Source organism: Protobothrops mucrosquamatus, unplaced genomic scaffold, assembly GCF_001527695.2.
Source record: "Protobothrops mucrosquamatus isolate PMUCROS unplaced genomic scaffold, P.Mucros_1.0 scaffold3475, whole genome shotgun sequence".
Taxonomy (NCBI): Eukaryota; Metazoa; Chordata; class Lepidosauria; order Squamata; family Viperidae; genus Protobothrops; species Protobothrops mucrosquamatus.
Genome location: NW_015389449.1, coordinates 11,177 through 22,352, shown reverse-complemented (window position 1 = coordinate 22,352; position 11,176 = coordinate 11,177).

Below are 11,176 nucleotides of genomic sequence, written 5' to 3'. Positions count from 1 at the left end.
TTAACCTTGGCTGATGCAATTAAATTCCTGCAATCCTCTCTCATACACTGTCTTTTCTTTAATTTTAAAAGATTTTTATACTTTTGAATAACTGAAAGGCACCTGGTAAATTGCTTTGTTGGAACATGTTTAGCACATTGAGGAAGGCTCTTTTTTTATCTCTGATGGAGTTTGTATCATATTAAGGTTTGAACCTCATAAAAGAAGGATCTGACTTGACTGATGGTTTGAAGGATGTGGCTAGTAGACTGATAACTAATAGGTAAGACTGATAAGTAATATTGTTGTTCACTAGAGTAAGATGAGCATATTAGAAATAGTGTATGTTTTTAAAAGACCAGACAGATAGCTTGCCTGGAAGACCATTTATTCTGAATATACCCATTTGTTATAACCTCAATAGGGGAATTGCTATTTCTAAAGACTTTGTTTTGTTTTAAAGGTTTTGTTTTAAGATCTAGCTAACAAATTAATGTCTCTGTTGGAACATCTACTACTAAAAAGATAAAACATTAGGTAAAATAACTCCATGGAATAATTATATAATCTATCATTGTAGCCCAATAATATCTAGCCCAATATACTATATAGCATGCTAATGCTATCCCTCTGGAGCTACATGAGCAACAAATGTAAATTCCCCATTGATATCGCCTTGACAGAACCATATAGCACAGCTAAATCCAGAATATCTACAGTACTAACTGAGCTAAATGGAAACCTGCAAAATTGCAGAATTTATCCCAACAGAAATATGAGATGGACATGAAGCCAAAGCTGTGGGTTCCCACCAAACCTGCCAAATTTGTCACACAGAGACTTGAATTTGGGCAGTAGCTTCAACTGAATAGCTCCAGAAACTTCTATAGTGTGCTCTACATTAGAAAAATAGGATAGTGTGTTAAGTAACTCTGCAAAAGTTAAAGATTGGTTTTCAGAAAGTGTAACACTGGGATGTAAAAGATAACAGGATCAAAAATTTAACAAATAACTTGATCTGACAAGCTCCAGGTAGCTCCTGTTCTGCTACATTAGAGCCAGGATAGATAGCATTAAGAGGACATATTCCTGCTGAGTCTTCATCTACCACAGGAGGGAAAGGGCTGGAGATAGTGGGTCATAAAGATCAATAAGAGCTTGACTGAGGGAATAGTAGCTAGTAAAGTTTTCTTGAGATTATTTAGTGTTCTTGTTCACCCTTAAGCAGGGATGCAAGAACTGATAAGACCAGCTTGAACATCATCTGGCTTAACTTTATTATGCAGAGTCTGTCGATTCCCAAAGTCTTGCTTTGTCAAGGACAAGCATGAAGAAGAGGAAATATTATTATCAAGATATTTGCAGCTTAAGGAGTGATAAAATCTAGGTGGTATGGATATAACCAAATAGATGGTTTTTATATCATAAAAACTTCTACTAGAAAAGATTTGAAATGTGACTAAATATGGTCTCATCTTAAGTGTTATTAGAAGCAAAACAGATTGCTGAAAGGTCAGCAAAATTCATTTGTATGTGGTGAACCTGGGAGCCATTCAACTGCACCTAAATCTATCTGTTGTTACTGGCAATAGAAGAGTTGTCCCAGAGAAAGTATAATTGCTCTTGTAGAAACCCAGCAACCAGAATTGACTCTATTCAGAGAAATATGAAGAGAAACTGTTTTGTTTGAAGAGAGTGGATTTTGCATATAGGGGTTTTGAAGTTATAAGACTATTGGATTATCTAAGACTACCACTATTCATCTCCACAGCAGGTATTGATTTATTAGGTTGTTTTAATTGTTGATTATAGTTGTCAGCTTTATTAGCTTTATTAGCAGGGCAGTTTTTAGTTCTTGGTTCTAAGATATAATTCTTAATTAGGGGTTTAATGAGCTTAATTCTGCTTGGGCTTCAATAAAAGCAGAGAGTTTTCAGTTTACGTTTTTGGATAAATGTCTCTAATTTATTTTACCCTGAATCCTCCGGGAGAAGGGCGGGGTATAAATTTAATAAAATCAAATCAAATCAAATCAAAATCCAGATTGTTATTTATGGAAGCCAACTGGCAGTTTGATCTGTAAAAAGGCATTGCTTTGCCATACATTCTGTTGAAATTTCCCATGGAAGTAACCTCTACCAACTCTTTCTGCAAAGTTTTGCTTTTATTTTTATTCTTATCTTTCTCAAGAATGACAAGTAAGTTGAGAAGGTTAATTGAAGAAGCACAAAAGGATAATAGGAGGAAGTTAAATTGCCCAGTTATTTCTTCTTTAAGATAAACTGAAAGATCTAAGAATTGTTGTTTTGGAAATTCAGTCTGAAAGTCCCATTCAAATGCTGCAAATTTATTAGAAATAGAAGGGGTATATGATCTTCTCACAGATTTATTGCATGAAAAGTGATTATCTTTGGTTGTTTAGGTAAAGGGAGTGTGCGAACAAGAACTATTACCATGTCATTTCTTCCATTTCTTTCATTCTCTTGACTGAAAAGCTTTAATAACCTACTATTTAATTATGGAAATGATTTTATTTAGAAAATTAATTGCTAATACTTTCATCACTTACACATCTTAATAGCTTAGCTGAACAAGCAGAAGAAATAGATGATTTTTGTCATTATACAATGGTATATTTATGGACGCGGGACAATGAAAATGTAGGATCCTTATGGCTGAAATAAAGAGACTTGGACTAACATGAAATAATACAAACCAAGACAGTAGATTAGATCAGTATTTAGTTTTGCATAGAGGTGACTTATAACATCAGTAGACCACAATCTATTGTTTGGTAAGCTAGAAAAAGGTGGAATAGACAACATCACCACCAGATGGATCTGTAGCTGGCTAACAAACCATACCCAGCGAGTAGTCCTCAATGGTACTACATCCACATGGAGAGAAGTAAGCAGTGTGGGGTACCACAAGGCTCCATCTTAGGCCCAGTACTCTTCAATATTTTCATCAATGACTTAAATGAGGGAATAGAAGGGGAACTCCTCAAATTTGCATATGACACTAAACTGGCAGGAATAGCCAACACCCCAGAAGACAAGCTCAGGATTCAAAAAGATCTTGACAAACTGGAACAATGGGCCCTATCCAACAAAATGAGTTTTAATGTGGAGAAAATCCAAGTCTTACATTTAGGCAGGAAAAATCAAAGATATAAGTACAGATTAGGTGAGACCTAGCTCAAAAACAGTAACTGTGAGAGGGACCTTGGATTCCTAGTTCACTTGACTATGAGCCAGCAATGTGCAGCAGCAGCCAAAAAAAGCTAATACAATCCTGGGTTGCATAAACAGAAGCAGAAGCATAGAATCAAGATCATATGAAGTATTAGTACCACTTTATAAAATCCTAGTGAGACCAAACCTGGAATACTGCAACCAATTTTGGTCACCATGCTACAAAAAAGATGTTGAGACCTTGGAAAAAGTTCAGAGAAGAGCAACTAAGATGATTCAAGGCCTGGAGACTAAAACATATGAAGAACGGCTGCAGGACTTGGGTTTGGATAGTCTAAAGAAAAGAAGAAATAGGGGAGACCTGATAGCAGTGTTCCAGTATTTGAGGGGCTGCCACAAAGAAGAGGGGGTTAAATTATTCTCCAAAGCACCAGAGGACCAGGACAAGAAACAATGATTGGAAACTGGTCAAAAAGAGAAGCAACCTGGAATTAAGGAGAAACTTCCTGACAGTGAGGACAATTAACCAGTTGAACAGCTTGCCCTCAGAAATCGTGGGTGCTCCATCATTGGAGGTTTTTAAGAAGAGACTGGATAGTCACTTGTTTGAAATGGTATAGGTTCTTCTGCTTGAGCGGAAGGCTGGACTAGAAGATCTCCAAGGTCCCTTCCAGCTTCTATTCTATTCTATTCTATTCTATTCTATTCTATTCTATTCTATTCTATTCTATTCTATTCTATTCTATCATTAGGGCAGTCATTGTTTATGGGGATTATTTCCCTTGTAAGGTCAAAAATCAACATATAAAATAAAATTACACTCAATGTTACATCACTCCTGTTCTAATATTTTTCAGTTGGAGGGGTAATGTTCCATGGAAATTCAATTTGTATCTACTGTCAGCAGAAGTCAGTCTTGACTTAATTATTGCCATCAGTATGGATAATTGTTAGCCTATAATAGACAAGCTACCTGCTTATTACACAAATTAGGCCTAAATATGATTACCATTTTTGTTTATCTAATATATTATTTTTCTGTTATCATTAATAGCCTCATATCTTGCTTATAATAAATACATATATTCATTGATTTAAGATATATTTAAGTCTACGCTAAACATGGCTATGTCCAGATAAAATCCAATATATAAAATCAGTATCTTCCTTTTAAAAACAGTACGAGCTAAAAAAAAAAGTATTAGAATATGCAGCTCTGATAATACTACTAAACTGGTGGTATCTCAGATGAAATTTCCTAAAGCTGTTCATTTTATAAAAACAGTTATTTAAAATAAAACTTTTCTTTGAAAGATATTGAAAAATAAAGCATGTGGGTTTTTTTTGTAAAAGAAGAGCTTTAAAATAACTCTTGATGCTCAATTTACTCAGGACAATGTATGCCTTATAATTTTCCATTGTTCCCCTCCCTATGGTAATGATATTTAAGTGAGAGAACAACAAAAGAACTTGTTACTGTTGACATTCTTTTACAAGAAAGCTATGATGGAGCTAGAAATAGTTATCAGTAATCAACTTATGGTTAAAGAGAATTATATTCTGCATGCTGACATTGTCTTCTTGATTAGTGCATGGTTAAAATATATTTCCTGAAGAGATGTAATGACTTGATGGTGTTAAAATTCTAAGCCTCCTAAATTGAGAACAAATACATTTCCAAGGTAAATGTTCTCACCCTTGAGAATAGAAGTTAGGATTAAGAACATTTTACATTCATGAAAAAAATGGGACATTATTCAATCATGGTAGTTTAAATGTATATGGATTGCACTGAAATGTCTGCTTGAAATAGGAATAAGCTTGGATTACTCTAACATGCTAAGCTGTATCATGTTCATTTTTTGCTCAAACACTGATTTGTTCAGATGTTCTGTAACCAAAGTTATTTAAATATATCATATTAAATAGTCCATTACTATTAGATCCAGCCACTGAGTTTGTAAGTTTTGAATTATTTCAGCCTTTTTCAAATTGGTGGTTATTTTTTTAATTTCCCAAAATTTCCAACTCTTTAGAAGATATAAGTTCAGGGAAGGTCAGCTAACTGATTTTTCTTAAAATTAAAACCTCCTTCCTCAAAACTTAAAAATTGTGATTATGCAATGCAGTGTTAAATCAGACACTATGATTAACAAAACAGAATTGTAGTGTTCATTTGACATGCTAAGCCAAAGGAAATTTTAGGTAATTTATGGTTAAATATAATAGCCTGGCTCAGATATTATATGATTTGTTTGGTGAGAATAGAATAGAATAGAATAGAATAGAATAGAGCTGGAAGGGACCTTGGATGTCTTCTAGTTAACCCCTCGCTCAAGCAGGAGAACCTATACCATCTCAGATAAGTGACTGTCCACTGTGTAGTCACTGTGGTTTGAAAACCATGTTTTATGGGTTAGCATATGTAAAAGTTATTTCAAGGACTGTCTTTTCCCAGTCACATCTACCCATCCCACCATAGCGGGAGAAAGGGAATGCACCACTTACCCTCTCCTAAGGAGATGCATCTAGCAGGACCAAGAAGAAGGGCTTTCTCCATGGTGTTTCCCTCTCTATGGAACATCACCCCCAAAGAGACAAGATTGGATCCCATTTTGATATTTTTCATGAGCCCCTGAAGACCTGGTTTTCCAACAGACCTGGGGACCCCAGAGTGGGATGGAACTCATCAATTGGCTTATTTGATTGACTGAATGGTGTCACCCAGAAGTGGGGGTTATTGCTTTTTATTGTTTTTTTTTTTACATCTTTGTAAGCCATTTAGAATCACTTACAGTGGCCATATAATTTTTTTTAAATAAATAAACAAAACTTTAGAAAATGAAGAACAAAATTTGGAGCTATGCATTTAAACTTTTACAATCTTCTAACTGATGAAAAAGAGATATAATTCTTTAGGGCTTCTGATGGTTATTCAAAGGGAAAAGAAAATTTCATTTGCTGTTATTTCTGTCTATAAATATGAAAACTAATTTTACTGCTGCCTCTCTATTCATCCTAGCACAGATGTGATTATTTGCTTATTGTCTTTGCAAAGACTAGTGGAAAGTAATTTAACCTTTACATAGTATTAGACAAACATCAGGAATATAATTATATTGCATGATTAAAGTCACAATGGCTGAATTAACTAAGCTAAAACAGAGTAGGATAGTTTGTAGGATTTTATTTTATTTTATTGATAATCTTCCCATGGATGGCATATTATATTAACCAGGTCTCCACATTAAGCCATAGAAGAGTTTTTTGGGCTTGTTATATGAATTCCCTGTATAGGGATTATGGTTTATTAACCTTAGTTTAATGTGTTAGCTAAATCTAATTTAAGATTAAAGGAATGGAGTATTAAGAAAGGTTATTTGAAAGAATACATTGATAAATAACTGATTTTCTTTTCTAAATTCCATGTTATCATACACAAATGATTTTTTTCCCAACTATTTGTCAATCAATCCCAAAATAAAGACTTCTGGTCTCAACTGTTTATTAATCTTTAAAATCCTCTGAATTACTCTATGTATTCTAATTCAACATTTCCAACATATGTTTGAAGTACCATTCTAGAGATATGGGACATATATCAACAGTACATTATTTTATGAAAATTTTCTGTAGGACTATAACATATGTTTGAAGTACCATTCTAGAGATATGGGACATATATCAACAGTACATTATTTTATGAAAATTTTCTGTAGGACTATAACATAGTCTAAATTTTAATCTTTTTTTTTCTTGCTAGAGAAATGTAAATTTAGCCTTTTACTACTCTAAACGGTGCATAAATTCTCAAACCTGGTATAGTCTGAAACAAACATTTTAGGCAAAATATTCATTTTAATCACAAATTCTTCCAGACAATGACAAAAATTGTCATTTTTCTATTGTTATGGCTTGCTGCAGACAACACTGTTTTAGAGATTAAAGTAATATTACAAGTGTTGTTAGGTGCAAAATGCATGTCTTAGTATATATTTTCCTAACAGTGTATTAGAATTAACAGAATAACAGAATTAGTAGGCACCTTGGAGGTCTTCTAGTCCAACCTCCTGCTTAGGCAGGAAACCCTATACCTATACCATTTCAGACAAATGGTTGTCCAGTCTCTTCTTAAAAACTTCCAGTTTTGGAGCATTCACAACTTCTGGAGGCAGTTTGTTCTACTGGTTAATTGTTCACACTCTCAGGAAATTTCTCCTTAGTTCTAGGTTGCTTCTCTCCTTGATTAGTTTCCACCCGTTGCTTCTTGTCCTGCCTTCAGGTACTTTGGGGAATAGCTTGACTCCCTCTTCTTTGTGGCAGCCCCTGAGATATTGGAACACTGCCATCATGTCCCCCCTCATCCTTCTCTTCATTAAACTAGACATACCAATTCCAGCAACCCCTAATAATTTATGTAAAACAGTAGCAATGTAGACCTATCTAATTAAAAAAAATATTAGGCACCAAACATATCATAGAACATAATCAACATTTTTTTTAAAATCAATTAAGTAAGCAAATTTGGGAGTATAATAAAATTATTCATCCTGTTGGAGGAAATTAAAGATAGGAATTAATGAAGGACAAATAGGTAACAGCTGTATTTTTGTCCAGGAGACAAATAACTATTACAAACATTTTCTCCTCACCCACCATATTTCAATTAGCATTTCAAGAAATGGCTTAGTTGCCTGTAGCTCCTGATTTGCACAGCACCAGATATGACCAATCAGTAATAATCAGTACTGTTTTAAGCAGAAGCTTTCTATCTCTCAGTGCATCACAAATATTTCAGAGAGAAACAACATATTTGCAACTACTGAATGTTAATAAAAATCAGATACTCTTCTATAGATTAAGGAAATACTTTATTTACTTAAAGTATTTATAAAGTGACTTTATTACAAAATGCTTCTAGGATGGCTAATTATGAAGATGACCAGTAGAGGTTGTACACTTTTAAACTCATTCTCCATGAACCCATCAACGTGCTACTCATCTAATTATATTTTTTGTCTGAAAGACTGTCAAATAACACGTCATAACCTTTTAAAGTAATGCACTTGGATTGGTAATACAAAGTCTAACTTCTCTATTCTTTAATACATTTTGTCGGGGGGAAACAGTGAAACTGAAGCGGATAAAGTAAATTAAGTTTTCAAATCAGACCTTAATTAATATTTGAGGCTGGAGTGTGACAAAATACTCTAAATCAGTGCATCCCATAATGAAGGGTTTTACACAAAGATCAATCTGTTGCTGAGCCTATAAGATTGAAAAAGGTGCCTTCCATGTGGTAAAAGATCTCCCGTTGTGGCAATTCAAACAATAGCTTCTTAAGCTATTTTAAATTCAAAGGCACTGAGCACTTTATACTGTGCTGTCAAAGAACCATGCTTTTCCTGTTAAGATTCAGTCTAAAAACTAAAAGCAGATAGTAGCAAATACCTTTTAGCAAGCTGAATCAAATACTGTGGACAAAGCAAGAATACCCAGATTTTGTAGCAAAGGGGGATGCAATCTTTGTTGGCCAAACTTAACACTATAGAGCAGGGGTAGTCAACCTTGGCTCTTTTATGACTCGTGGACTTCAATTCCCAGAATTCCTGAGCCAGCCATAAATACATGCCAGTTGCCAAGCATCTGAATTTCGATCACATGACCACAGGGATGCTGCAACAGTTGTAACTATGAAAAACGGTCATAAATCACTTTTTTCAGTGCTGTTGTAACTTTGAACAATCGCTAAATGAATGGTTGTAAGTCACAGGACTGTTTGTATAAAGAATAATTTTAGTTTGTAGCTTTTAAGAACTAGAAACTAAAAAGTCTTGCTAATCTATTGCAAATTAGCCAAAGATCTGTCAATAGATCTGTCCATTCCTGCCCTCTAATTGAAAGCAGCCGTTTTCAGAGATATCTCTGGCTCTCAGCATCATATTTGAAGAAGGTGCTACTGAGGCAGTATTTGAAATCTGATTGATGAAGAAAGATCTTTCCAAATTTCTGCCCTTCATTTCGGGGGTCAACAGTTACAGTTCTCATCACTCATTTTTATTATCTGCTACAAGACCAATACTTATTTGCTCATTGAAGTATATCTATAAAATTATGAACCTAAATAATATCACTTTAAAGACCAAAAATTGGGTCCTGGAGATATGCAAATATTTGGAAACGATTCAACAAGTAGTAGTAGTAAATATAGCTGTTGAATTCTTGTTATAATTGTCAGTTTTGGTACTGATTTGTTGCCTGTTATGAATGTCCTAATTCAGTGGTGGTGAACCTATGGCACGGGTGCCAGAGGCGGCACTCGGAGCCCTCTCTGTGGGCACACATGCCATTGCCCCAGACTTGCCTCCTCCCGTGATCCCCTCACCAGCAGCCCCCCTGGAGGAGTTGCCCCTGAGCGTGGCCCACATGGAGCAGGGCAGCCAAGGACATGGCAGCCAGGCAGTGTAGACAAGACTCTGCCCTCACACCCCATCGTGCACAGTTGATGTTGCGGGGCGCGGGCAGAGGGCATGGCCGCAATGGTGCTGCTGGGCTGCCTGGGTGATCTGCAGTGGGCCCTGGAGGCAGTGAGTGGTCCTGCGGGCAGGTGGGGTGAGGGTGGGGCAGGAAGTGGAGCGGGGGTGGGACCAGTTTTTGGCACTTGGTCTCTAAAAGGTTCGCCATCACTGTCCTAATTGGACTGTAGAGAAATAGGGAGGGAGGTAAAAAAGTGAGGACTAAGTTAAAAATGTGACTGGACTGCAATGACAATCAATTTATTTTGACCCAGATTCACATTTTACTTAACTGACAATATGTTCTCTACACTGCAGCTACTAGACACAGTATGAATTTGAATCTATTTGAGAAAGTTCATTGACCTGAATGGCACTGTACTTCAGCTACCTTATTCTTTGCTTTTTTTATTTGAGATATTTTTACTCCCGCTCTTCCCAAAATGATTAAGAATGAGATACTTTAGAATCTAAAAGTCTTGTTGCAAAGAAGGTAGAAAGAAAGGAGGTCCGAAAGCAACTTAGAGGAACTATCTCAAAGGTGCTTTTTTCTTCAAAAGGCAACTGGACTGTTTTTTTCCCTCAAGGAAGAAGAAGGAAATGTTTTGCTTCACATCCAATGTTTTCCTCCTCCTTCTCCTCCTCCTCCTCCTCCATCACCACCACCACCACCACCACCACCATCATCACCACCACCACTTTCTTCAGAAAAAAACAGTCCAAAAAGGCACCTTTGAGATAACTGTGACCTGGATGACTAAGAATCTCCACAGCACTAATTCCAAGAGAGAGACTCCATATTTTGTAAGGAGGTTTGGATTACTTAATCATGATTGGTCAATTACCTAAATATGGCTGAACTCACATCTCATATTAAACCTAAACCATGGCATGCAATTCTTCATAGTAGACATTGGGAAAAGCTTGCACAGTCCAGTAAATTGCCTAATAAAGAGCACAAATCATTGCAGAAAGTATCCTATATCAACTTGAAACTAAAAAAAAAAAAAAAACTATTTGAAAAAGCTTTTATTTTTATTTTGTTTTTTTCTTGCCAGCTTGATAGAATACTGAAGAATGCCCACTGACTTTCCATGAGAGTGGTGTTGTAGCTATTAAGTTGCTGATCAGAGGTTTTCATTATGATGGGAAGAGTTCCCATAACTCAGGCATGTCAAACTCGTGACGTCATGTGACATTGTGTGACATATCATGACTTTTTTCACATTACCGGCAATGGGGTGGACGTGGTTTTGGTGTGACGCATCCGGCCCATGGACCGGCAGTTTGACATGCCTGCCATAACTGGTTAACAAGTTTGTCACTTTGGTGAAAAACTTTTTCATCATCAGATTCAGTGGGTTGCCTGCTAGACAGTGGATGTTAGAGAAGTCTGGCTTCTTTGGGCGGAACTAAGTTATGTGAGGGTTATGGCTTGCTGACAATATTCTATGGTAATTAGTTTACATAGGCAGCAGAAGCAGGGTA